Source organism: Triticum aestivum, chromosome 4A (genome assembly GCF_018294505.1).
Source record: "Triticum aestivum cultivar Chinese Spring chromosome 4A, IWGSC CS RefSeq v2.1, whole genome shotgun sequence".
Lineage (NCBI taxonomy): Eukaryota > Viridiplantae > Streptophyta > Magnoliopsida > Poales > Poaceae > Triticum > Triticum aestivum.
The window spans coordinates 290,769,413-290,793,035 of record NC_057803.1 but is presented as its reverse complement, the minus strand read 5'-3'; the positions used below and the strand labels follow the sequence as shown (position 1 = coordinate 290,793,035).

At 41.9% G+C, this 23,623-nt stretch overlaps 1 long non-coding RNA gene across 1 annotated transcript; it reads left to right on the top strand.

Annotated features, from left to right (window-relative positions):
* Nucleotides 1-8,162: 8,162 nt before the first annotated feature.
* LOC123081978 (uncharacterized) lies at nt 8,163-19,282 on the top strand. The gene is made up of 3 exons (XR_006438879.1): nt 8,163-8,284; nt 14,801-16,355; nt 18,897-19,282. It is a non-coding gene; the product is annotated as an uncharacterized lncRNA (long non-coding RNA).
* Nucleotides 19,283-23,623: the final 4,341 nt, after the last annotated feature.

The following is a 23,623-nucleotide window of genomic DNA, read 5'->3' as shown; positions in this document are numbered from 1 at the left end:
CGAATGTAGAGTGGAAACACGAATCTTCGAGATATCTTGAGCACTCCAGAACAATAGAATGGCAAGCGGGGAAGATTAAGAGGTGCACTGGCATAAGTAAGCATTGAAACGAGGAAAAGATATGATCAACAAAGCTTGACTTGAAACCACCGGAGAAGAAAAGGAATGAGGAATGACGAACTTGAAGCTCCGTTAGAATCTTCATGAGAATCACCGGATAAGAATATTGATAGAAAAGAATGGAGAGACTTCACATCAATAAGATGGATACTTGAATAACAAATCTGAGTCCTTGACGAAAAAGGGTGGGTGGGCGGGAAAAACAAAGGCAACTCGGAGACGGATGAAACAAACACCGTTGAGAAAGCTAAGATTGAATCTTGCGAATGTTGAAGTGATCGGATCCACTTGAAGAGAAGCACACCGGTTGAACAAGATTGGCATAACAATCTCGATTATCAAGGAGGATTAGTATTCGCATAGGAGTATGAGAACACCACTTAGGAAAGGGATGGAATCAACATTTGACTTCGAAGCAACTCGAATACCACATCTCAAAACAAAAACAAAGGGTTGGCTTGCAGAATAAGCCGGAACAAACATATGATAGAGATTTGGTCCGAAGTTTTCGTGGTGGGGCCTACACGGGCTCGATCGTACAGCACCATCATGTACAAGGCAGTGCACATGACATACGAAGCATCCCCGAGTCGGCATAGCCAAGGACTCTTTAAGACACAACGAGACCACTGTAAAACTGACCGTGAATAGGCAGACCACTAGACGTCGAACCCCAATTTCATATCGTACATCTGTTGGAAAGATATCCTAAGAGCTACTTGAATTCCCACCTATGAAACTCCCGAACCTTTCCGGTTATACAATCAGGTGTTGGGGATACAGGGGAAGCATAATATCTCACCCAGAACTAGCAATCCTACATCCAGTTGTATCCATCCTTCAACACATAACCAAGAAACCTTCGGAAATCGTCTACCTCACCTTCTAAAAGCATCCGTTACACAAGTTATGGCAATACTCCCGAACTCCCGCCCCAGTACTGGGTGGCGTCGAGGTTATCTCACCAACGAACTGCATAAAAGAGATTTTCGATGTCGGCGTACTAAACTCAGGTATTCCAGAATTGCAATGATAAAATTGTGACGACAGCACCTCGGAGCTCAACTCCCCGGGACACTGCCACAAAACCCCTGACAGGAGGCACCAAGACAATGTTCTCGTCACAAAACCATCGGAACGATTCCAAGATACCCGCGTGATCCTAAATTTTTTTTAGTGAAATTTGAGAAGAGAAGAGTCAAAACTCTACGTCAAGATGCCTTACCAAAGCGATGAGGAGACTTGGAAGTAAAAAGAATTCCTAAACTCTCCGATATATAATTCCTAAATGACTCAAAACATTTTTCTAGACACAACTTGGCTGCTAAAAACGATCAAGCAGTGGGGCTCCTAAGGTCGGGGAAGGCTCTGATTACCAACTTGTAACACCCTCGATGCGGCTATATCTCCTACATGTCGAAGCACGACTTAGAGGCATAACCGCATTGAAAGCAATGTCGCAAGTGAGGTAATCTTGACACAACCCATGTAATACACAAGGGAAAGAGATACATAGTTGGCTTACAATCGCCACTTCACACAATACATGAATAAAGCATTACATCATCCAAATACAATCAAGGCCCGACTACGGAGCCAAAATCAAAGAAGAACCCCAAATGCGACAAGGTCCCCGATCAACCCCAGCTGGGCTCTACTACTGATCAACTAGAACGAAACAACATAAAGGACACGATCTTCATCGAGCTCCTCCTGAGCTTGGTTGCATCAACTGCACGGACTCATCGGCACCTGCAAGCTGGGTTTGGAAGAATCTGTGAGTCACGGGGACTCAGCAATCTCGCACCCTCGCGATCAAGACTATTTAAGCTTATGGGTAAGGTAAAGGTAAGAGGTGGAGCTGCAGCAAGCGACTAGCATATATGGTGGCTAACATACGCAAATGAGAGCGAGAAGAGAAGGCAAAGCACGGTCGATAAAAGTATGATCAAGAAGTGATCCTAAAACAACCTACGTCAAGCATAACTCCAACACCGTGTTCACTTCCCGGACTCCGCCGGAAAGAGACCATCACGGTAACACACGCGGTTGATGCATTTTAATTAGGGTCAACTTCAGGTTTTCTACAACCGGACATTAACAAATTCCCATCTGCCCATAACCGCGGGCACGGCTTTCGAAAGTTCAAATCCCTGCAGGGGTGTCCCAACTTAGCCCATGACAAGCTCTCACGGTCAACAAAGGAATAGACCTCCTCCCGAGACATTCCGATCAGACTCGGTATCCCGGTTCTACAAGACATTTCGACAGGATAAAACTAAACCAGCAACACCGCCCGAATGTGCCGACAAATCTCGATAGGAGCTGCACATATCTCTTTCTCTGGTCACACTCAGATTGTCTTAGGTACGGGTAGGCTAGCCTAGAGTTGCCCCTGGTGGCCACCGGCAGCTGACAGGTTGGACCAACACTCAGAGGAGCACTGGCCCGGGGGGGTAAAATAATGATGACCCTCAGGAGCGCGACTCCCAAGGGAAAAGAAAAGGCTAGGTGGCAAATGGTAAAACCAATGTTGGGCATTGCTGGAGGAGTTTTACTCAAGGCGAATTGTCAAGGGGTTCCCATAATAGCCCAACCGCGTAAGGAATGCAAAATCCGGGAACATAACACCGATATGACGGAAACTAGGGCGGCAAGAGTGGAACAAAACACCAGGCATAAGGCCGAGCCTTCCACCCTTTACCAAGTATATAGATGCATTAATTAAATAAGATATATTGTGATATCCCAACAAGTAAACATGTTCCAACAAGGAACAACATCTCCATGTTCCAACAAGGAACAAACTTCAATCTTCACCTGCAACTAACAACGCTATAAGAGGGGCTGAGCAAAGCGGTAACATAGCCAATCAACGGTTTGCTAGGACAAGGTGGGTTAGAGGCTTGGTTCAACAATTAGGGAGGCATGACAAGCAAGTGGTAGGCATCGCAGCATAGGCATAGCAAAAGAGCGAGCATCTAGCAAGCAAAGATAGAAGTGATTTCGAGGGTATGATCATCTTGCCTGAGATCCCGCAAGGAAGAAGAACGAGTCCGTGAAGAAGACAAACGGACGGAGTCGAACGGTTCCTCACAAACGCGACGTTATCGGAACCAACCCGAAGAAGCAACACCGGAAAGAAGCAAACAACATAGTAAACAACCAACACATCAACATGTCATGATGCACAATCGAGTATGATGCATGTCCGGTTTAATGAGGCCTGGCATGGCAAAGTGCACAAGCAATCCTACAAATTAAGTGGAGCTCAATATGCAACTCCGTTGCATATTGACGGAACACCACATCAATTATTTAGTTCACTCTCGGTTAGGTACTCAACAATATTAAAAGTTAGTTAACATGGCAAGAGGTGAAGCATAACAAAACTATACTATCTAAACAATTTAAATGGGGCCGGATATAACAAACAACAAATCCGGTAAATCCCCATATGCATTTAACAATTTAATGCAACAACAATTTAAACATTTTAATTCTTCTTATCATGATGCGGATGACATGAACAAGTTTATGCAATTCTTATTAAAAGTTGACAAGAGCATTATGAAGCATTTGTCCCCGTGGTGGAAAGGAAAGGGGTGCCACGGCAACAATACGAAAACGGTGCCACGGCAGCGTTCCGGTTCCGGTAACTCGATTGAGATACTGATGCAAAGGAGAAGCGTGCGGATGCGTGCAAAAGATGGTGGGGCGCTCCCGGATTCCGGGTGTCCTACGAGTTGGCGATAAGGAAACGAGTGACAATTTGGACATGGTGCAAACACGAGCATCTCAAACATCGCAAGCATTCGTTCACGGACGTCGTCTCGGGGTTATACCTTTGAAGCGTGCATTATCGGAACAGATCGAGTTCGGTGGTAGGGGTACAAGTGTCGAAGGGGAAGTAGTTGTTCACGGGTCGTCGTGGGAAGTAGCGGTTCATGTGACGGTAGTTGAACTTGACGTTTGTGTTACACGGGTCTTCGGCAACGGTAGAGGTACAAACGTTCTCATAGTACTTGGGTCGTCATGGAACTTGACGCTTGCGGTATTGATAGCTCGAAGGGGTACTTGGCGTGTCCGAGGTCTCCGGCCGTAGTGGTACTTGATGATACGGGTAGTCGAACTTGACGAAAAACGGGTCTCCTCGGGAACTGGATGCATCCGAAATCTTCGGGTTTGTAGTAGTACTTGGCGGGTCATCATGTAGATGTACTTTCGAGAGGAAACTTGGCGCGTTCAAAAATCTTCGGGGCTTGTCGTTGGACTTGGCGGTGCTAGTCTCCTCGGTTCAACAGTGATATGCAAAGGCCAAAACAATACATCTGAAAGCCACAGGGTTGTAGTCGTCTTGCTCCGGGTGTTGCAACTGTGGTGGAGGTCATCCATGGAGGGGCGCTAGTTGCCACAGAAGGGCCACGCCACGGGGCTCAGCGAGGGAGGCGGCGCGCAGGAAGAGCAGCTGCAGCAGCACATCATCGCTGCAGACACAGGAGGAGGAAGGCCATGGCAGAGGAGGGGCTTGTGCACGGGAGGGAGCGGCAAGGCGGCGCTGGAGGGAGGAGGCACAAGAGGTCGAGACCATGGCAACTCGACGACGGTGCATGGAGGAAGAACAACTCTGGTGGTGGCTGTTCTCGCTAGGGAGGCGGAGCTCCTGCAAAACGACGGCAGCACGGCTGAGAAGATGGACGGCGGAGGTGTGCAAGACACTTAAGGGTGCGGGGGTGCGATGGAGCTCGGCGGGGTTGAGGACGACTGGTCCGGGCGGCAAAGGAGGCGCGGACATGGAGACTTGGCGTGTCGCGCGGGACTTGGGGCACCGGAGGACGACGTCTGCGGGCGCAGGGCCTTGTTGGTGGCCTCGTGGGCGCGACAGCGGCGAGGAGGCCGACGGGGGTCCAGCCTGGATCCCTGGATCGAAGGAGGAGGGAGGCTGAGGGGATCGAGCGGGGCTACGAGGGAGATGGGGGAGTCATGCTTCGCTCCTCTGTGCGTGCGTGGTGAGAGTGGCGGCGGTGGACAAGAACGAGAGGGAGAGATGGGGATCGAGTGGAGGGGATCGGGGAAGCTAGGGTTAGATCAGGCTGGGCCTTAGAGGCCGGCCCAGTATAGAGGGGCTGCGCCTAGGGGGAGGGCGCCGACTGGGCCTAGAAGGATAATGGGCCTGCTGCTCTCTCTCACCCCTCTCTGATTTGCTTTAACAAAAACAACAAATAGAGAGAAGAAAAATAAATAAAGAGAGGGTTAGGGAAAGAATATTTCAGAAAAAAAATATATTCTTGGAGCGCCGAAACTTTGCACAAATAGAATAAAATGGTTCGGACTATTTTAGAGATAGAAAAATAATTCAAGTTTGAATTAGATTCAAGCTTGAGCCATTTTTGAATCCAACCAAAACAAGTCCAAAGGATCTGAAAATTGGATGAGGTGTTCCTGGCACGGTCTAGAATTTATAGGGGCGTTATATCTAATACTTGAATTGATAGTTGGATGATTGTGTTATTTTGTCTTATTATTACTTTGGAATCTTTTTTTGGGGAGTCGTGATCGGAGAATCTGACAGGAGGTGACAGATATTTTACTACTTCGTTTAATGCTTGAGTATATTCAGTCATATAATTATGAGATAATCAAAGTTTTAACCTCTTGCACCTACTTTTTTATTTCAAGTATATCTTGTCTTGATTCAGTGCTTGGGAGTGACTCTTTGCCTTTACTTAAGTAACGGCCTACTGATAGCACTTCTTCTTTAATATAATCGTTATTCTTGCAAACTGTATTCTGTCTTGCTTTTGCTTCCTCTAGCTTATGTAAAGCTAGATTAATTTTATTATTCAACCCTGAATACTTATCAGCAAGCTTTTGGTATTCTTTGAATAAACTTTCAAATTTTTGGTCTAAATTATCTTGTCTTTTCCCCCAAGATATGTAAAAATTATATATCAAATCGATGACTGTATTTAACTGACTATGAGATGTATGCCAGATATGCTCTTCAGAGGGATTTACTCTACACCTTAAATTTTGATTTTCTTTAGTATTTATTACTTTACCTGCGCTAACTTCTAAGTTTAAATATTTTAACCTTTCAATGATTAAACGCTGGACCTGATACCAACAATATAGGGAAATAAATTTTTTACTAATTTATTCTAATCAATATTAATTAAGATTTTGATTAGGTTAATATGTGATTAGGTGAAAGTGGTAGACAGGACGTACTTTTTATCTTGAATAGTATTTACTATTCACTAGGTAGGGCACTATTCACAAAAGTGCTTTACTATTTAAAACACTATTTGGAATAGTACTTTCACTATTCACAGTAATATTTAATTCAATATGATTACCTTCACGTTCTAACTAGATTATTTATTTGATACAGGATCTATTTTGGACTGGCGAGGCCAACAATTCGTTCGACGGTGTGCGTAGAGGTGTAAAATCCTACTCAGTACTCACCATATTTATCATTATGTTATATCAGATGTAGCTAGTTACGTTCACTTAGCAGTTTCAATTGTAAATTTATGGGGTAAATTCCTATCGTCTTCCCAGGCAGTTCCACCCGAAGGGAACACTTCTCTACGGCCACAAGCTTCTCATTCAAACGCCACTCTGGGCTACACAAAGAACTACACACGCAGAGGTTTCTCCTATAGGATCCCTAGCATAAGAACTCGTCCCATAAATTCATAAATAAAAGTACTAAGTGAAACTAAGAAACTACATCATTTCAACAACATAATTTACATATGGTTTTCCCTTTCGGGAGGCCCCGAAGGGATTACACACAACTAGGAAATTACCTTCAAACTCTTGGCGAACTAAGCGCCTTCTTGGCTATTCTACTAACAGTGGTGGTGGCGAAACTACAAAGGAAGTGGTGCTCTAGTGGAGAGTCTCGATGCTCTGAGTGCTTCGTGCTCTCTCGTCTCTTGTGTGTTCTCTTCTTGAGCCCAGCGTCTCCTTTTATAGCCGCGAGGGATGGCTACAGGGTGGCATTCGGGACCCTTCCTTCACTTATTTTACACACAGTAGTATGCACACGCGGCCTACTAGGGTATACGCGTGTCCTTCTAATAATATAGAGACGTGCGAGAGAGTGCCGACAAGCTTCAATCTTTAGGAATCTTTGCTTTCTTCACGTGGCATTGTCCCTCGGTGAATAATTGGCTGGCCTTTGTGTACCAGTCTTTGTTCTTCGGCCATACAGATCTTCATGTGATTAGCCTTGAGAGCCTCTTCTGCCTTCAAGAATCCTTGTGCCAGTGTATGCGTACATACATGCCAAGGGTGCTTACATTTTCAACATTGCTTTAAATTTTTATTTATTTATATAAATATATATATATTTAGTTTTTAGTTTTTTTACAGGGGTCTTCCGTGCCCATATGATTGATATTACCTTATCAATATTTAAAGGATCTATTATGGGAATTTCTATCAATATTCGGGTCGGGTATAGGTCTATCAATTATTCGGGCGCGGAGGACCTATACCCGACCCGAATATTGATAGAAATTCCCATAATAGATCCATTAAATATTGATAAGGTAATATCAATCATATGGGCAGGGAAGACCCCTGTAAAAAAACTAAAAACTAAAAATATATTTATAATTATATAAATAAATAAAAATTTAAAGCAATGTTGAAAATGTAAGCAGCCTTGGCATGTATGTACGCATACACCGGCACAAGGATTCTTGAAGGCAGAAGAGGCTCTCAAGGCTAATCGCATGAAGATCTGTATGGCCGAAGAGCAAAGACTGGTACACAAAGGCCAGCCATTTATTCACCGAGGGACAATGCCACGTGAAGAAAGCAAAGACTCCTGAAGATTGAAGCTTGTCGGCACTCTCTCGCACTTTTCTATATTATTAGAAGGACACGCATATACCCTAGTAGGACACGTGTGCATACTACCGTGTGTAAAATAAGTAAAGGAAGGCTCCCGAATGCCACTCTGCAGCCATCCCTTGCGGCTATAAAAGGAGACGCTGGGCTCAAGAAGAGAATACAAGAGATGGGAGAGCACGAAGCACTCAGAGCATCGAGACTCTCCACTAGAGCACCACTTCCTTTGTAGTTTAGCCACCACCACTGCTAGTAGAATAGCCAAGAAGGCGCTTAGTTCGCCAAGAGTTTGAAGGTAATTTCCTAGTTGTGTGTAATCCCTTCGGGGCCTCCCGAAAGGGAAAACCATATGTAAATTATGTTGTTGAAATGATGTAGTTTCTTAGTTTCACTTAGTACTATTATTTATGAATTTATGGGACGAGTTCTTATGCTAGGGATCCTATAGGAGAAACCTCTGCGTGTGTAGTTCTCTGTGTAGCCCAGAGTGGTGTTTGATTGAGAACCTTGTGACCGTAGAGAAGTGTTCCCTTCGGGTGGAACTGCCTGGGAAGATGATATGAATTTACCCCATAAATTTGCAATTAAAACTGCTAAGTGAACGTAACTAGCTACATCTGATACAACATAATGATAAATATGGTGAGTACTGAGTAGGATTTTACACCTCTGCGCACACCGTCTGATGAATTGTTGGCCTCGCCAGCCCAGAATAGATCCTATATCAAATAAATAATCTAGTTAGAACATGAAGGTAATCATATTGAATTAAATATTACTGTGAATAGTGAAAGTACTATTACAAATAGTGTTTGAAATAGTAAAGCACTTTTGTGAATAGTGCCCTACCTAGTGAATAGTAAATACTATTCAAGATAAAAAGTACGTCCTGTCTACCACTTTCACCTAATCCCATATTAACCTAATCAAAATCTTAATTAATATTGATTAGAATATATTAGTAAAAAATTTATTTCCCTATATTGTTGGTATCGGGTCCAGCGTTTAATCATTGAAAGGTTAAAATATTTAAACTTAGAAGTTAGCGCAGGTAAAGTAATAAATACTAAAGAAAATCGAAATTTAAGGTGTAGAGTAAATCCCTCTGAAGAGCATATCTGGCATACATCTCATAGTCAGTTAAATACAGTCGTCGATTTGATATATAACTTTTACATATCTTGGGGGAAAAGACAAGATAATTTAGACCAAAAATTTGAAAGTTTATTCAAAGAATACCAAAAGCTTGCTGATAAGTATTCAGGGTTGAATAATAAAATTAATCTAGCTTTACATAAGCTAGAGGAAGCAAAAGCAAGACAGAATACAGTTTGCAAGAATAACGATTATATTAAAGAAGAAGTGCTATCAATAGGCCGTTACTTAAGTAAAGGCAAAGAGTCACTCCCACGCACTAAATCAAGACAAGATATACTTGAAATAAAAAAGTTGGTGCAAGAGGTTAAAACTTTGATTATCTCATAATTATATGACTGAATATACTCAAGCATTAAACGAACTAGCAAAATACCTGTCACCTCCTATCGGATTCTCCGATCACGACTCCCCAAAAGAAGATTCCAAAGTAATAATAAGACAAAATAACACAATCATCCAACTATTAATTCAAGTATTAGATAAGCTAAAAAGTGTTCAAAACAACAAATAAATTGTGCTATCATCATCTGGAATAGTTTCCTCTACTAGAAATATTAATTCAGAAAAATGGACGTATCTAAAGGCTTCCTTAGAAGAGACAAAACTCTCCAATTAGTAAGGCAAGATTCAAGACCTCTGGCCATGAAGCATAGATTATCATGCAAAGCTGATGATATTGATAGTATTGAAGAAGTTATAGATATACAAAGGGATCTAGAAAGATATCAGAAAGATGCCCTAAGAAAAATAAAACCACAACAAGTATATCACATGGGTATGTTTGAAAGTAAAAGTGGTCTATACAGAATATCTTGAGAAGTAGAATTAAGTGTGTTAACACATCCAGTAGATTTAAGAATTGTAAGCAAAATATTGAAAATGAATTAAAATATTGTGGTTACAAATATATTCATCAAGGCATTTATATCATAGGAGTCAAAGGTATGACAAGGAAGAAATTAGGTGCGAAGGTTTTGATAACCTTATTAGACAGAAGATGGGAATCTGTGGACAAAGCAGCATTAGGATTTTTGGAAGGAGACATGAATGAAAATAGACTAATAACCTATATAGCTCCAGACCTAATGATGCCCGTAAAAGAATTTATTAAAAAATGAGTCTTGGTTTCCAAACTAAAGGTTATGAAGATTTTAAAGGAACAAATTTGCTAGTAAGCATAGAATTTATAGGAAGGCTCACTGATAGAAGTAGCTCCAGATATAGAGTAAATGTGAATGACGTAATTGATAGTATGCAATCAAAAGGTATAAAGTTTATGAATCCTCTTAAAATTGGTTCTGAAGAAAGAGCTGGAGAAGAATGGAAGATAGGTGAATTAATAGAGAAAAAAGAATTAAAGCAACCTGAAAACTACATAAGCTATCAAAATTGTGAAGGAAGTAGCAGTATTCGATTTATGAACTATAAAGCTGCATCAATAGAAGACTCTGAATCTTTTATGTCAGAATCAGAAATTAATGATGAGAAAAATAAAGGTATATCTGAATGCATGGAAAAGGCTGATTTAGATGATGAAATAATTCATTGGGAAAAGAAACTAAAGCATATTGAATGGGAATATAGTCATTCTATGACAAAGGATTGGCCTAAAATTAGAGAAAGAGAACTATTTATCATTAGAGAAATTGCAAGGTTGAAGAAACTAAAAAATGATAAAAAGTTTGCAACTAGTAGTTTAACCATGGAAGATAAAATTATAGCATCCGCAGAAAGAAAAGCAAATGCTATTATTAATAAAAATGCTATCATTAATAATAATGATAATAATAATAATAATAATAATAATAAGGATAAGAATATTGTTCAAAATGAAGAAGTTATTAGTGAAGAAGAGCAATGGGATATCAATAACAAGTTATTATTAGAAAGTTATGAGGAGGAGGAAAAATTAATAAAAGAAATGTGGTTAGAAGATGAAAGATATGATGATTCAGAACAAAATAGTGATTTTTACAACTCACTAGATGATGTGGGTCTGCATTATTTAGATAATGCAATGGAAGCCATGGAAGTAGAAAATAGTGGTAAAAGGAGAAGAGGATATGGAGAATCGTCTGTAAAAAGAGAAGGAGAAAGAGAAAGACCTACCAGATCAACTGGACAATGGCCTCCAGAAAAAGATGACTATCAACCTACATATATCCCAGGGCAATATAGATATATGGGTACTAAAAGAAGAGATTTTGAAAAACCAGTGCAATTTCAGAATTATAAGAATGATGGCGCTATATTAAACCTAGCAGCTCATGATCCAATAGATTGGCCAAATATAATCAGCATATGGAAAGGTTTAATAGTGCAAAAATATATACAAAATCAGTATAATATAGGCACTAAGGTAAAAGATATGTTAACATATCTTGAAACATTTTTAGGAGAATCTGTAGAAGTTCTATGGGAACAATGGGTAGAGTCATACCCTAGTCAATATGAAGAATTAAAAAGGGCAGTAAGTAACCCTAATAACTTTGCGAATGTTATCTCAAATATGATCATAGCAGAAGATCCAGAATTAGGACATACCTCATTACAAAATGAAAGGTTAAGAGAAATAGAAAAACTAACATTAACAAGCTGGAAAGGTATAAAAGAATTTTCCCAGCATTATTTGTATAATGCTACTACTGCTAAACAAGGTTTTAATGTAGGTGTAGTAGAAAGATATTTTAATAAGTTGCCTGATCCTCTAGGTTCCATAATATTTGAGGAGTATAAAAAAGAAACAGGAGGAAATGTGGTAAATATATCCCAAGCCATAACATTTGTTTTCAAACAATTAAGAAAGGTGTGTACTAGCATTCAAGCCCAAAGATCTATGAAGAAATCAGATTACAATTTTTGCAATAACATTGTCCAAATACCACTAACATATGGAGAAGAAAGGCATAGGAAAAACAAATATTATAAACCACAAAGGAGAGATAATAGAAATTTTAGAACAAAGAAAAGATATTTCTTAAGAAGGTCAGACAATAGAGCCCCATTCTTGCATAAAAGAAATGTAAGAAGATATAATCCTAAGAAAACCTATGATAAAACATGCAGGTGTTTCATATGTAACTCTCCTGATCACTTAAGTAGAACTTGTCCTAATAAAGACCAGAAAAGATACTCTAGCAAATATGAAGAACAAGAAATAGTATTAATTATAGATAGCGTTAATGAGAATATATTAGTATGTGATGATGAAATAAAAGACGATGAGTCAATATATTCAATTAAAGAGACAGATGAAGTAGAAAATGAGGCTCCAGAATATGAATCAAGTGAAGATGAAATAGACCTGATAGATGAATTAGCCGGTTTAAAAATTGAAATGATGAACCAAGTAGATTGTGAACATGATTGGATTAGAGGAAAAGGTGATTATAACATAAAATGTGCTTTCTGTATATATTACCCAAGCCAAGATAATAGATTCACATGTAGCTTGTGTTTAAAACAAGCATGTGCCTCATGTCTAAGATCCAATAATCAAAAGTGGAGACAAGAAATAGAATTAGAACCAGAAGAACGAATATTATCCAGTAGGGTTAGAAATTTAGAAAATAGAATAAATAAGCTAGAAGCGGAACTAGAAACACTTAAAGATGAGTTAAAAATAGTAATAAGCAAGACAATAATGTTGCTGAAATCACGGAAATGAAAGAGCAAATGGTAACAGTAAGGGATAAAAAAGGAGACAAATTAATACAATTGAAAGATGCAATTACTAGTTTTGGAAACAAATATATTGTTCGATTACCATTCAAAGAAGTGTTAGGAATAAGGATCCCAGTTAGGATTGTTCTTAAGCCAAATATTTCATATAAAATACTGGCACTATTAGATAATGGTTGCACTAAGAACATCATCCATGATAAATATTTTATGAGATGTCCCGAAATAGTTGAAACTATAGATGATAATAAAGCTGAAGTATCTACCGATATGTCAGGAATAAAGAAGATACATAATCAGTTAGCATATAATATTGAAGCTTACATAAATGGCACAAAATATATAATAGATGAAATTACAATAAGAGATTTGTCAGTAATAAATGATGATATGATAATTGGGTTAAGATTTTTACAACAATCCTTACAAACCACAATCATACATGAAGAAGAGGTAACATTTATCCCTTATCAAGATAATGTTCCATACATATCTGAAGTAAGAAAACAAAGAAAGTCCTTACAAAATGTAGAAATATCTAATTTAGATGATGAATATGGCACAAGTCCAGATCCCCTTGAATTCTGTAAAGACAAAGAACTTAGTGAGACCATAGAAGAATATCATATAGAAAATACATGTACAGAATGCATTGGGTCACAATCATTCTCTCCAAATTGGTATAGAGATATAAAATCTAAAAAAGATATAGATAAGATTGTGCAAAGACTAGAAAGCATACAAATTATTGGAGAAATACCCATGAAACATTGGGATAAGAACTCTATAGTTTGCAAAATAAATATCATAAATCCAGATTATATAATTAAGTCAAGACCAATAGAAGCTACTCCTAAAGATATCGAAGAGTTCAAAATGCATATTGAAGAGTTATTAAAGTTAAAAGCTATAAGAGAAAGCAGAAGCCCTCATCGTTCTGCTGCATTCATAGTCAGAAATCACGCTGAAGAAGTAAGAGGTAAATCCAGAATGGTAATTAATTTTAAAAGGCTTAATGATAATACAGTCGACGATGCATACAATATACCTAATAAGAAGGAATGGATTAATAGAATACAAGGAAGTAAATATTTCTCTAAATTCGACTTAAAGGCAGGATTTTGGCAAGTAAAAATGGCTGAAGAATCTATTCCTTGGACAGCATTTACTTGTCCACAAGGCCATTATGAATGGCTAGTAATGCCATTAGGTCTAAAGAATGCACCTGTACTATTTCAAAGAAAGATGCAAAATATATTTAATGAGAATCAAGCATTTATATTGGTATATGTAGATGATTTGTTAGTATTCTCAAAATCATACAAAGAGCATATAGCCTATCTTGAAGTGTTGTTTCGAAAGGTAGAACAAAATGGACTCATACTATCCAAAAAGAAGATGGAAATTTGCAAAGAAAAAATAAATTTCCTTGGTCATGAAATAGGAGAAGGAAAGATATATCTACAAGAACATATTGCAAATAAAATATTAGAGTTTCCTGATAATATGAGTGATAAAAAGGTTTTACAGCAGTTCTTAGGAATTGTAAACTATGCGCGAAACTATATAGACAACTCAGGATGAAAAAATACTCTCCAAAGGTAGGATGGGGTGCGATACTAAAACAAAAGCCCAATAAATACTCTCCAAAGGCAGATGAAAAATATGCAGATATGCTTCGAGAAGTTAGAAATTAAAGACGGTAAATAATATTGATAGGGAAATCCTTGCAGTTGTAAATGCAATAAATGCATTTTGGCTATATCTAGGATTCAAAGAATTTACAGTGCGAGCAGATTGTGAAGCTATATGTCGATATTACAATAAAATTAATAGTAAGAAAAGTTCAACTAGAAGATGGGTCTTATTTGAAGACACCATAGCTGGGAATGGTTATAAAGTTATTTTTGAGCATATTAAGGGGAAGGATAATACCTTACCTGACATATTTTCTTGTGCATCAAATTTGCAGAAATGAGGAGAGGATTATTCGCCAACAAGGATGAATATCTCTTCTTTGGAGAAGAAAATAGGCTGAAAATGTTTCAACCAAATACATTCAATTTCAAGCCAAAACCCCATATCAAGCTTGATGAAGCTCAAAGATGCATATTGAATAATTTCTGGTTCCAATATACTCTCAAGAGAGAGGAAAAAGGATATTTTTTTTATCAATTCTCAATAGTTTGGCAGAATATTTTAATGAATTAAACAAAAATTTGCCAAAGCCAGAAAAGGTTGAAATACCAAAAGCAGAGACACTATATCTTATATTTGATGGAAATAAACCTGGCATATATTTGGAATGGGAAAATATTATGATTGAAAAATTAGATGCAAAAAGAAAGGGACAAGATTTAACATTCAAAAGATATTATAGTATAGATGAGGCCTTACTTTGGGCAAGAAAGGTATTAGGACCAGATTATTATATTGACCCAAAGGCTAAAGACTATATCCAAATGAAAAGAGGCGTACCTGCTTCACCAACTCCCACAAAGGGGGAGGCATCAAGCTCAAAAAATATAAAGAAGGAAGAATCTCCAAAATATAAGACATATCAAGAATGCCTTCTAAAGGGGCTTGACGCTTTAGACAGTGAATACATAGATCAAGAAATAGATAAAAGGTTTGAAGAATTTTCGAAGATAATAAAGAAAGAATTAAAGGAGGAAATATTAAAAGAATTAAGGCAAGAAATGGATGAAAAATTTGAAGAAATAAAGAAAGAATGTGATGAAAAATATGATTTCAATCTCTTAAATGATGATGATCATATGGACATAGCAGGGCATGGGCAGCGGCCTGAATAAAGCCCAAACCGCATATATTGATATTGCTATCAATTATTCGGGCGCGGAGGACCTATACCCGACCCGAATATTGATAGAAATTCCCATAATAGATCCTTTAAATATTGATAAGGCAATATCAATCATATGGGCAGAGAAGACCCCTGTAAAAAAAACTAAAAACTAAAAATATATTTATATTTATATAAATAAATAAAAATTTAAAGCAATGTTGAAAATGTAAGAAGCCTTGGCATGTATGTACGCATACACTGGCACAAGGATTCTTGAAGGCAGAAGAGGCTCTCAAGGCTAATCGCATGAAGATCTGTATGGCCGAAGAGCAAAGACTGGTACACAAAGGCCAGCCAATTATTCACCGAGGGACAATGCCACGTGAAGAAAGCAAAGACTCCTGAAGATTGAAGCTTGTCGGCACTCTCTCGCACTTTTCTATATTATTAGAAGAACACGCGTATACCCTAGTAGGACGCGTGTGCATACTACCGTGTGTAAAATAAGTGAAGGAAGGCTCCCGAATGCCACCCTGCAGCCATCCCTCGCGGCTATAAAAGGAGACGCTGGGCTCAAGAAGGGAACACACAAGAGACGGGAGAGCACGAAGCACTCAGAGCATCGAGACTCTCCACTAGAGCACCACTTCCTTTGTAGTTTAGCCACCACCACTGCTAGTAGAATAGCCAAGAAGGCGCTTAGTTCGCCAAGAGTTTGAAGGTAATTTCCTAGTTGTGTGTAATCCCTTCGGGCCTCCCGAAAGGGAAAACCATATGTAAATTATGTTGTTGAAATGATGTAATTTCTTAGTTTCACTTAGTACTTTTATTTATGAATTTATGGGACGAGTTCTTATGCTAGGGATCCTATAGGAGAAACCTCTGCGTGTGTAGTTCTCTGTGTAGCCCAGAGTGGCGTTTGAATGAGAACCTTGTGACCGTAGAGAAGTGTTCCCTTCGGGTGGAACTGCCTGGGAAGACGATAAGAATTTACCCCATAAATTTGCAATTAAAACTACTAAGTGAAGGTAACTAGCTACATCTGATACAACATAATGATAAATATGATGAGTACTGAGTAGGATTTTACACCTCTACGCACACCGTCGGACGAATTGTTGGCCTCGCCAGCCCAGAATAGATCCTGTATCAAATAAATAGTCTAGTTAGAACGTGAAGGTAATCATATTGAATTAAATATTACTGTGAATAGTGAAAATACTATTCCAAATAGTGTTTTAAATATTAAAGCATTTTTGTGATTAGTGGCCTACCTAGTGAATAGTAAATACTATTCAAGATAAAAAGTACGTCCTGTCTACCACTTTCACCTAATCACATATTAACCTAATCAAAATCTTAATTAATATTGATTAGAATATATTAGTAAAAAATTTATTTCCCTATATTGTTGGTATATATATATATATATTCTAATGGCTCATCACTAATTATGTTTAAATATACCTTCGCAATTCCCATGCACATCAGCCGGTATTCTTGGCAACCCAAAAATTCAGTTGAATAAGCAAACTATGGTAAGGAATCAAGCTATGAACTCAGTCGTACCTTAGTCTCCTGGCCGTCTAGTTCATCAAAGGCTTTATCTGCCTCATCTATGTCCTTCAAAGAAATACATGTAGAGTAAAACTCGCCTCGAATCCTTGAATCAATCTATTGAAAAAGGAAAATGAATAAATCACTAATCTATGCATATAAGTTTATCGAGCAAGAAAGAAAAACTCTGAGAAAACCTTCTCCTCGATGCTCGGATTCCTAGAGAAATTTTAAGTAGCTCTTGACAAAGAAGGTAAACTGGAATTCTATGAGCGATGCTCGGATTCCTAGAGAAAATTTTAAGTAGCTCCTGACAAAAAAAGAGGGAGACTGGAATTCTATCTCACATCCAGTGGACTCAAGCTAGATTATTCTGAATTGAACTTCCCGAGCTAATTTACTGAATGCTAGTAGAAACTACAATCATACAGCTCAAATTTTAGGCTGTAAAATTAGTGCTTTCCCTATTAAGTATCTAGGTGCCCCTCTTCACTTTAGTAAAGTGAGAAGAGAGGTTCTGCAACCTACTATAGATAAGATCATCAAGCAAGCTGCTGGGTGGAGGGGGAGACTGCTTTCCTTTGGCAAGAGACTCATATTGGTCCAAGCCTGCTTAGCTAGCATCCCCACATACCTGATGGGTTTTATTAAATTCCCTAAATGGGACATCAAGCTCATAAACTCCCAGCTAGCTCATTGTTTTTGGGATGATTATGAAGGCCACCACAAATATCATCTGACTGCCTGGAACTCTATTAACATGAGGAAAGAGTTTGGGGGTTTTGGTATTACTGACCTAGGAGATATGAATCTGGCTCTACTAGCCTCTTGGGTCAGTAGGTACTACAATGTTGAGGGCAAAATTTGGAAGAATATTATTGACTCCAAGTACAACCCTCAGAATAGCAACATATTTGCTTGCTCTGCTAATGGAGCCTCCCCTTTTTGGAAAGGGGTAATCTGGGCAGCCCAAGCTGCCAAACCTGGCTTTTCCTGGAAAATAGGAAATGGCAAAAGAACTAGGTTTTGGGAAGATCACTGGTTTGGCAATGCCACTTTATCCACCCAATATTGGGACTTATACAATTTAGCGTATGAGCATAATGTCACTATTGATAAAATCTAGGATGGGCATAATCTGAAGATTACCTTCAGAAGATGTTTTACTCAGGATCAAATGGCTACCTGGCATGAGCTTGTGGAGATAGCCAGTTCCATAAGTTTTGTAGAGGAGGAAGACACCCCTGTTTGGAATCTAAATTCTAAAGGGATATATACTGTCAAATCCTTCTACAAGTTAAAAAATTTTAGAGGGGTCTTACCTACTTCCACCCCTGCTGTGTGGAATATAAAAATCCCCCCCAGGATTCAGATTTTTCTCTGGCTGTTGGTTAATAACAAACTCTTAACCAGAGATAATTTGAGTAAGAGACAGGAGGTGAGTGATCCCACCTGTGTGTTTTGCTCTGATCAAGAGTCTTGTTAGCATTTATTTAGCTCTTGTGCTGTTGCTGCTGAGTTCTGGAAAGCCATCTGTGTCATTACTGGAGTGACTGATGACATTAATATAATGTCCATCACTTCGTTTTGGCTCAGAGGAGTTGGGTTCGCTGTTGTTAACATAGTACATGCAGCTGGCCTGTGGGCGATCTAGAAAACTCGCAACAATATGGTTTTTAACAATGTGTGTTGGCCTGGTCTGCAGGATATTTGGAGAAGAACAGCGACGAATCTGTCTACATGGGAATGCCTATCCTCGGGAGATGCCAATACAAAGCTAAATTGGGCGGTAAAAGAACTAGAAGCGAAAGCAAGAAGCCCTCCACTGTTAATGTGGCCGGACCCTGGCTGAAGCAAGGCTTTTCCTTCTAGATCTAGCTGTCTGTCATTTGGCCGTTGAGCCTGCAGTTTTCTTTTTCGTTGGTGAAATAGTGCTCTAGCACTTCTAGCTATGTTTCTGCCAGTTTCTTTTACTTTCTCTGCGGGTAGCATATCTGCTGTTCGCCGTGAGCGTCAACAATGTAATGCACTTTGGACAAATTTGTTTCGTTTCAAATGAAATGGAACAGGGGCGCTGCCCTTTTCTTCTAAAAAAAACTACAATCATACAACTAATTTGCCGAATGCTACTCAAAAGAACTATCATCAACCAATATGGATGGGAGTAAGAGCAAGTACAGTAGCCTAAAATCTCTCCTCAAAATTTCAACCGCTATTTTAGTCTCACGCATTTTACTAATGTTGGGGAACCAACGAATCCATATGTTCATTATAGTAATGCCCTGCATTTAAATTCAGTGATCAGATTATTGCTACTGTAGCAAAGTAACACATGACAAACAACTGAATGAAATAAAAAAAAACAAAAAAAAACACAATGGTAGCAGCAACGTACACATCTAGCAGCATGAATAAATTGCAGACAATCCACACACATCCATCTCTAGCAAAAATCTATCGGATCACAAAATTCCAAAATGCGTCATCCTTCACATCTATACTAATATTACAATCGGCACTGTGATGTCGGCGGCTACTGTCTTCAGTACTCCCTCCCACCGTCACATGTTGGCTGTAATAAGGTATTACATTATGGGATGGAGGGAGTAACATTCACCTGTGTGAAGATATATTAGTGCCGGCAATCGATGAATGGATAATAACAAGGCATGTATACTCTAAGAGTTTGTAACCTCCAGTACGTAAAAGGAAACATTAATTATTTTCATACAAGCAAAATGCTTTACATACCTCAACAATTGTCCCCCTTGTAGCTAAAGTTCCAGCCATGGTGCGCCAACATTTAAGAAAATCCATGCTAGCTAGGATCCAATAAAATCCATGATAGCTAAACTTCCAGCAATTATGCCAAAACAATTTTCGGATATGTAACAGTACTGAAGATCATATGGGACCATAACAGTGTTGTCCCTGAGAGCATTGTCCCCAAAATTTATGCCTTCCCCTTCCATCAACATCATTTTGGTACGTAAAAAACAATGGGCTGAGAAATCTGCAAGTAATTTGTAAACCATTCATATGAGCGTAGTAACAATTATTATAGCCGAGTATTGGAATATCTGATTTATTGGAAAAGTACAGAACCACAAATATCTTTGAAACTGACATATGAAAGGGGATAATATTGCATAATTTTCACCTTTTAAGAGTGCCACTTCATTACAGACATGGGGTTTCTTTGCTTCAGTTCACCCCCTGTAGAAACATAAAGACTACATCAACTAATAAATCTAATGGTTCCAATAAATTGATATTTTTACTTGACAACATATGAAAATTGTGTCTGAACTACATCTATAAGGAAGTTGACTAAAAGGTGATTAATCACCTACAAAAACATGCATCCATACAACACAGGAGCAACCTTAATTCCTGTAGTATGTATACAGTAAAATATATGAAACAGAGACAGCAGAACCATAATTCATGCAGTATGTAGACATCTGAAGCAAGCACGTAGCTAATAAAAAACTGAATATGAAGTTCTGCGGGTCATTTGTTCGTCTTGACCACATTAGATCCTTCATCACATGTATGCAACTTTGCCCATGTAGAAGTGGAACACATAGCAGAATACATATTGATACCATCGGAGACGAATGATGTATTTGTCTTTCAATCCAAATCCCAGAAAGGAAGTTATAGTGATCAAAAGTTCAACACTGATATGTCTTGATTACCAGTTGACATAATTTGTGGGCGCTGGGCAGCATGATAGTTGGACCAGTATTTGTCCATCACCGCCACTGAAACCTGCAAGTCATTTTTGGGCTGCTTGATAGTTGAAGACGATCTCAACTGCAGTGCGGCCAAAACCTGCAGTTCTATCAGGCATTTGTGATAGAACTACAGGTTTTGGCCGCACTGCAAAGCATAATAGATCTAGGCTCGAGTGGGGCTATGAATTATTTGTGACTGGGAAGAGAAGCTGGGATGAGAATCCTATCAGGCATTTGTTTTATCCCCGTGACACGGAGAAGATAAAACATAAAGTTTTAGTGTTTAGCTCCCGCTCCCCCTAGCGCTCCCCTCTGCGCCGGCGGCCACTCCGGCACCGGCGGCCACCCAAAGCGCCGCCCTCCACTCCGGCGGCGGCGCCCACCTCTCCGCGGGGCCATGGCCTCTAGGGTCTCCCTCTCTGGTTCGTTCTCGTTGGAGTCCGACGCTCCCCTATCTCCTTCGCCCTGCGTGGTGCCTCTTTCCTCCCCTCCCCCTGCGCCGCCGCGGCCGCAGCTTCACTCCGCCATCGTCGTCCCCCAGATCTTGGGCACCCCTTTTGGGCCGATGGTGCAAGGCGGCACGACGGGGCCCTCCCGCGCTCCGGTGATGCGCCCGTTGCATGGTGGATGGCAGACCAAGCTGCCTCGGCGTCCGAGTGTGCCGCTGACCCGCGCCCAACGCCCGCCACGCCGACGGCAGGAGGGGCGGAGGCGTGTCCTGACGGCGGCTCGCCCTCCTCCCTCCTCCAAGCTCCTGGTGGAGCTGTATGGATGCTGCTACAACTGCGGCAGCGATGGGCATATCTCCAGGGAGTGCACGAACCCCACGCTCTGCGTTCGTTGCCATGGGCCTGGTCACACCTCGCGGGGCTGCACCCGTCCACGCAGCCCATCTCCGGTGGAGCAGCCGCCGCGCCCGCCGCCTGCTCTGCGGCTTCGGGCTGCGGATGGCCCGCGCCAGGCATCGCCAGCTTCACCCCCGCGCTCGCGGTCGCCGGCCCCACGCTCACGCTCGCCTGCGGACCTGCCGCCCCCTCCGCCGGCCCCACGCTCGCGCTCGCCTGTGGACCTGCCGCCCCCTCCGCCGGGTCCCCCGCCGCCGGGTGCGGTGCGTCTTTGGAGTCAGGTGGTGCGGGATCCGCCCGCGGCGCGGTCACCGTCGATGGGAAGATCTGCAAGTCCGGCGTTCTAGGCGCCTTTCGACCTGCCGGAGGACCAGCACTCTCGGCCGGACCTGTGCTGTGTTGGGGAGGTGGAGGTGTGCTTTCTGGAAGCTGCGGAAGATACGCGCTCGCTTGAAGCGGAGCTGGCGCGGGGTGTGCTGGTCACCGTCGTCGGCACCAGGCCGGTGGTGGATGTGGACGCGGCGGCGGCTACGTTGCATGCCGCGTTCGGCGTTGGACCGGCGGAGATGTCCATTCGGCGCTTCTTCCCCGAGGATTTCCTCGTGCTCTTCCATGACGGCGCTCTTCGGGAGCGCATGGTGCGCGCCGGACATGTGGGGGCGCCCTGGTTCGAGCTCTCTCTGCGCTCATGGATTCGGCAGGCTCAGGCGACGGCGGCTTCCTTGCCGTACCTTGTCCCAATTTCGCTCCGGGGTGTGCCGGCGCATGCGTGGTGCCGGCAGACTGCCAGTGTGATCTTGCGTGGACTGGGCTACGTCGTCGGGGTTGACGAGGATACTGCAGGCAGGATTGACATGGCGGACTTCAGAGTCTGGTTGCGCACGGACCGGCCCAAACGGATCCCCAGCCGACGTCTCCTCTTCATCGACGAGCCAAGGTGCACACTTTGGTCGGAGGCGGATGGACAACGGTCGGCAGCCGGGCGTTGCTCAAGCGCGTTCTGGTACCCCATCGAGATCCGGGTGCTGCCGGGCGTCATGGTGGATGGTGACGGGGCGGCGCCGCCGCCGCCACCGCCACCGCCTCCCTCCGCTCCCACCGGAGACGATGGCCGTAGCAGGGGGTCCTCTGGTGATGGAGGTAGGGGAGGCCATTCTCGCCGCGCCGGTGGTGGCTCGGTGCATACAGCGGAGTCCTCGACGGCGGCGCCACTGCCGGCGGGTGCGCGCGCGTGCGTTCAAACCGCGCCTGTCTCGGTGAACCCGGTGGTCAACAGCAGCTGTGATGCTTGCGTCAGAGATTCCTTCGTGGGTCCGGTGGACCGGCCTTTGGGCGTGGATAGGCCTGGGGCCGCCAACTGGTCTGGCTCGCAGGTGGCGTCCTGTGCGGCCCCAGTCTGGGCGCTGCAGACCGTTGGTTCAACTGGCCAGATGGCGACGAAGCATGGGGATAGGACAGAGCGCTTTTCAGGTTGTAGGGCCCGGCGCGTCGGGGCTGCTGCCCTCTGCCAGGCAGAGCTTGGTGGAATCGGCCCAGATTGGTGGGTTGGTAATCCCACTGCAGGACATGTTTATGGAGGAGCACGATTCGGTTGGGGTTGGTGCAGCGGTGCAGGTGCTGTCGCTCTCATGCACGGTTTCGAATGAGATAGGGCAAGTACAGGCTTGGGAGACTTTCCAAGTCAGCTTGTCAGGTGGAGACTGCAGCCCAATGCATGCCGTCAGGCCATGCACGCCTATGGGGACTGCCCAGCTGGCTCCGCTGCAAGATAGGGACGGCCCAGCCCGGGTTTCCACGCCATGCACGCCTGGGATCGGGGAACCGGTGGCCCCGCTCGATGCTGGCCG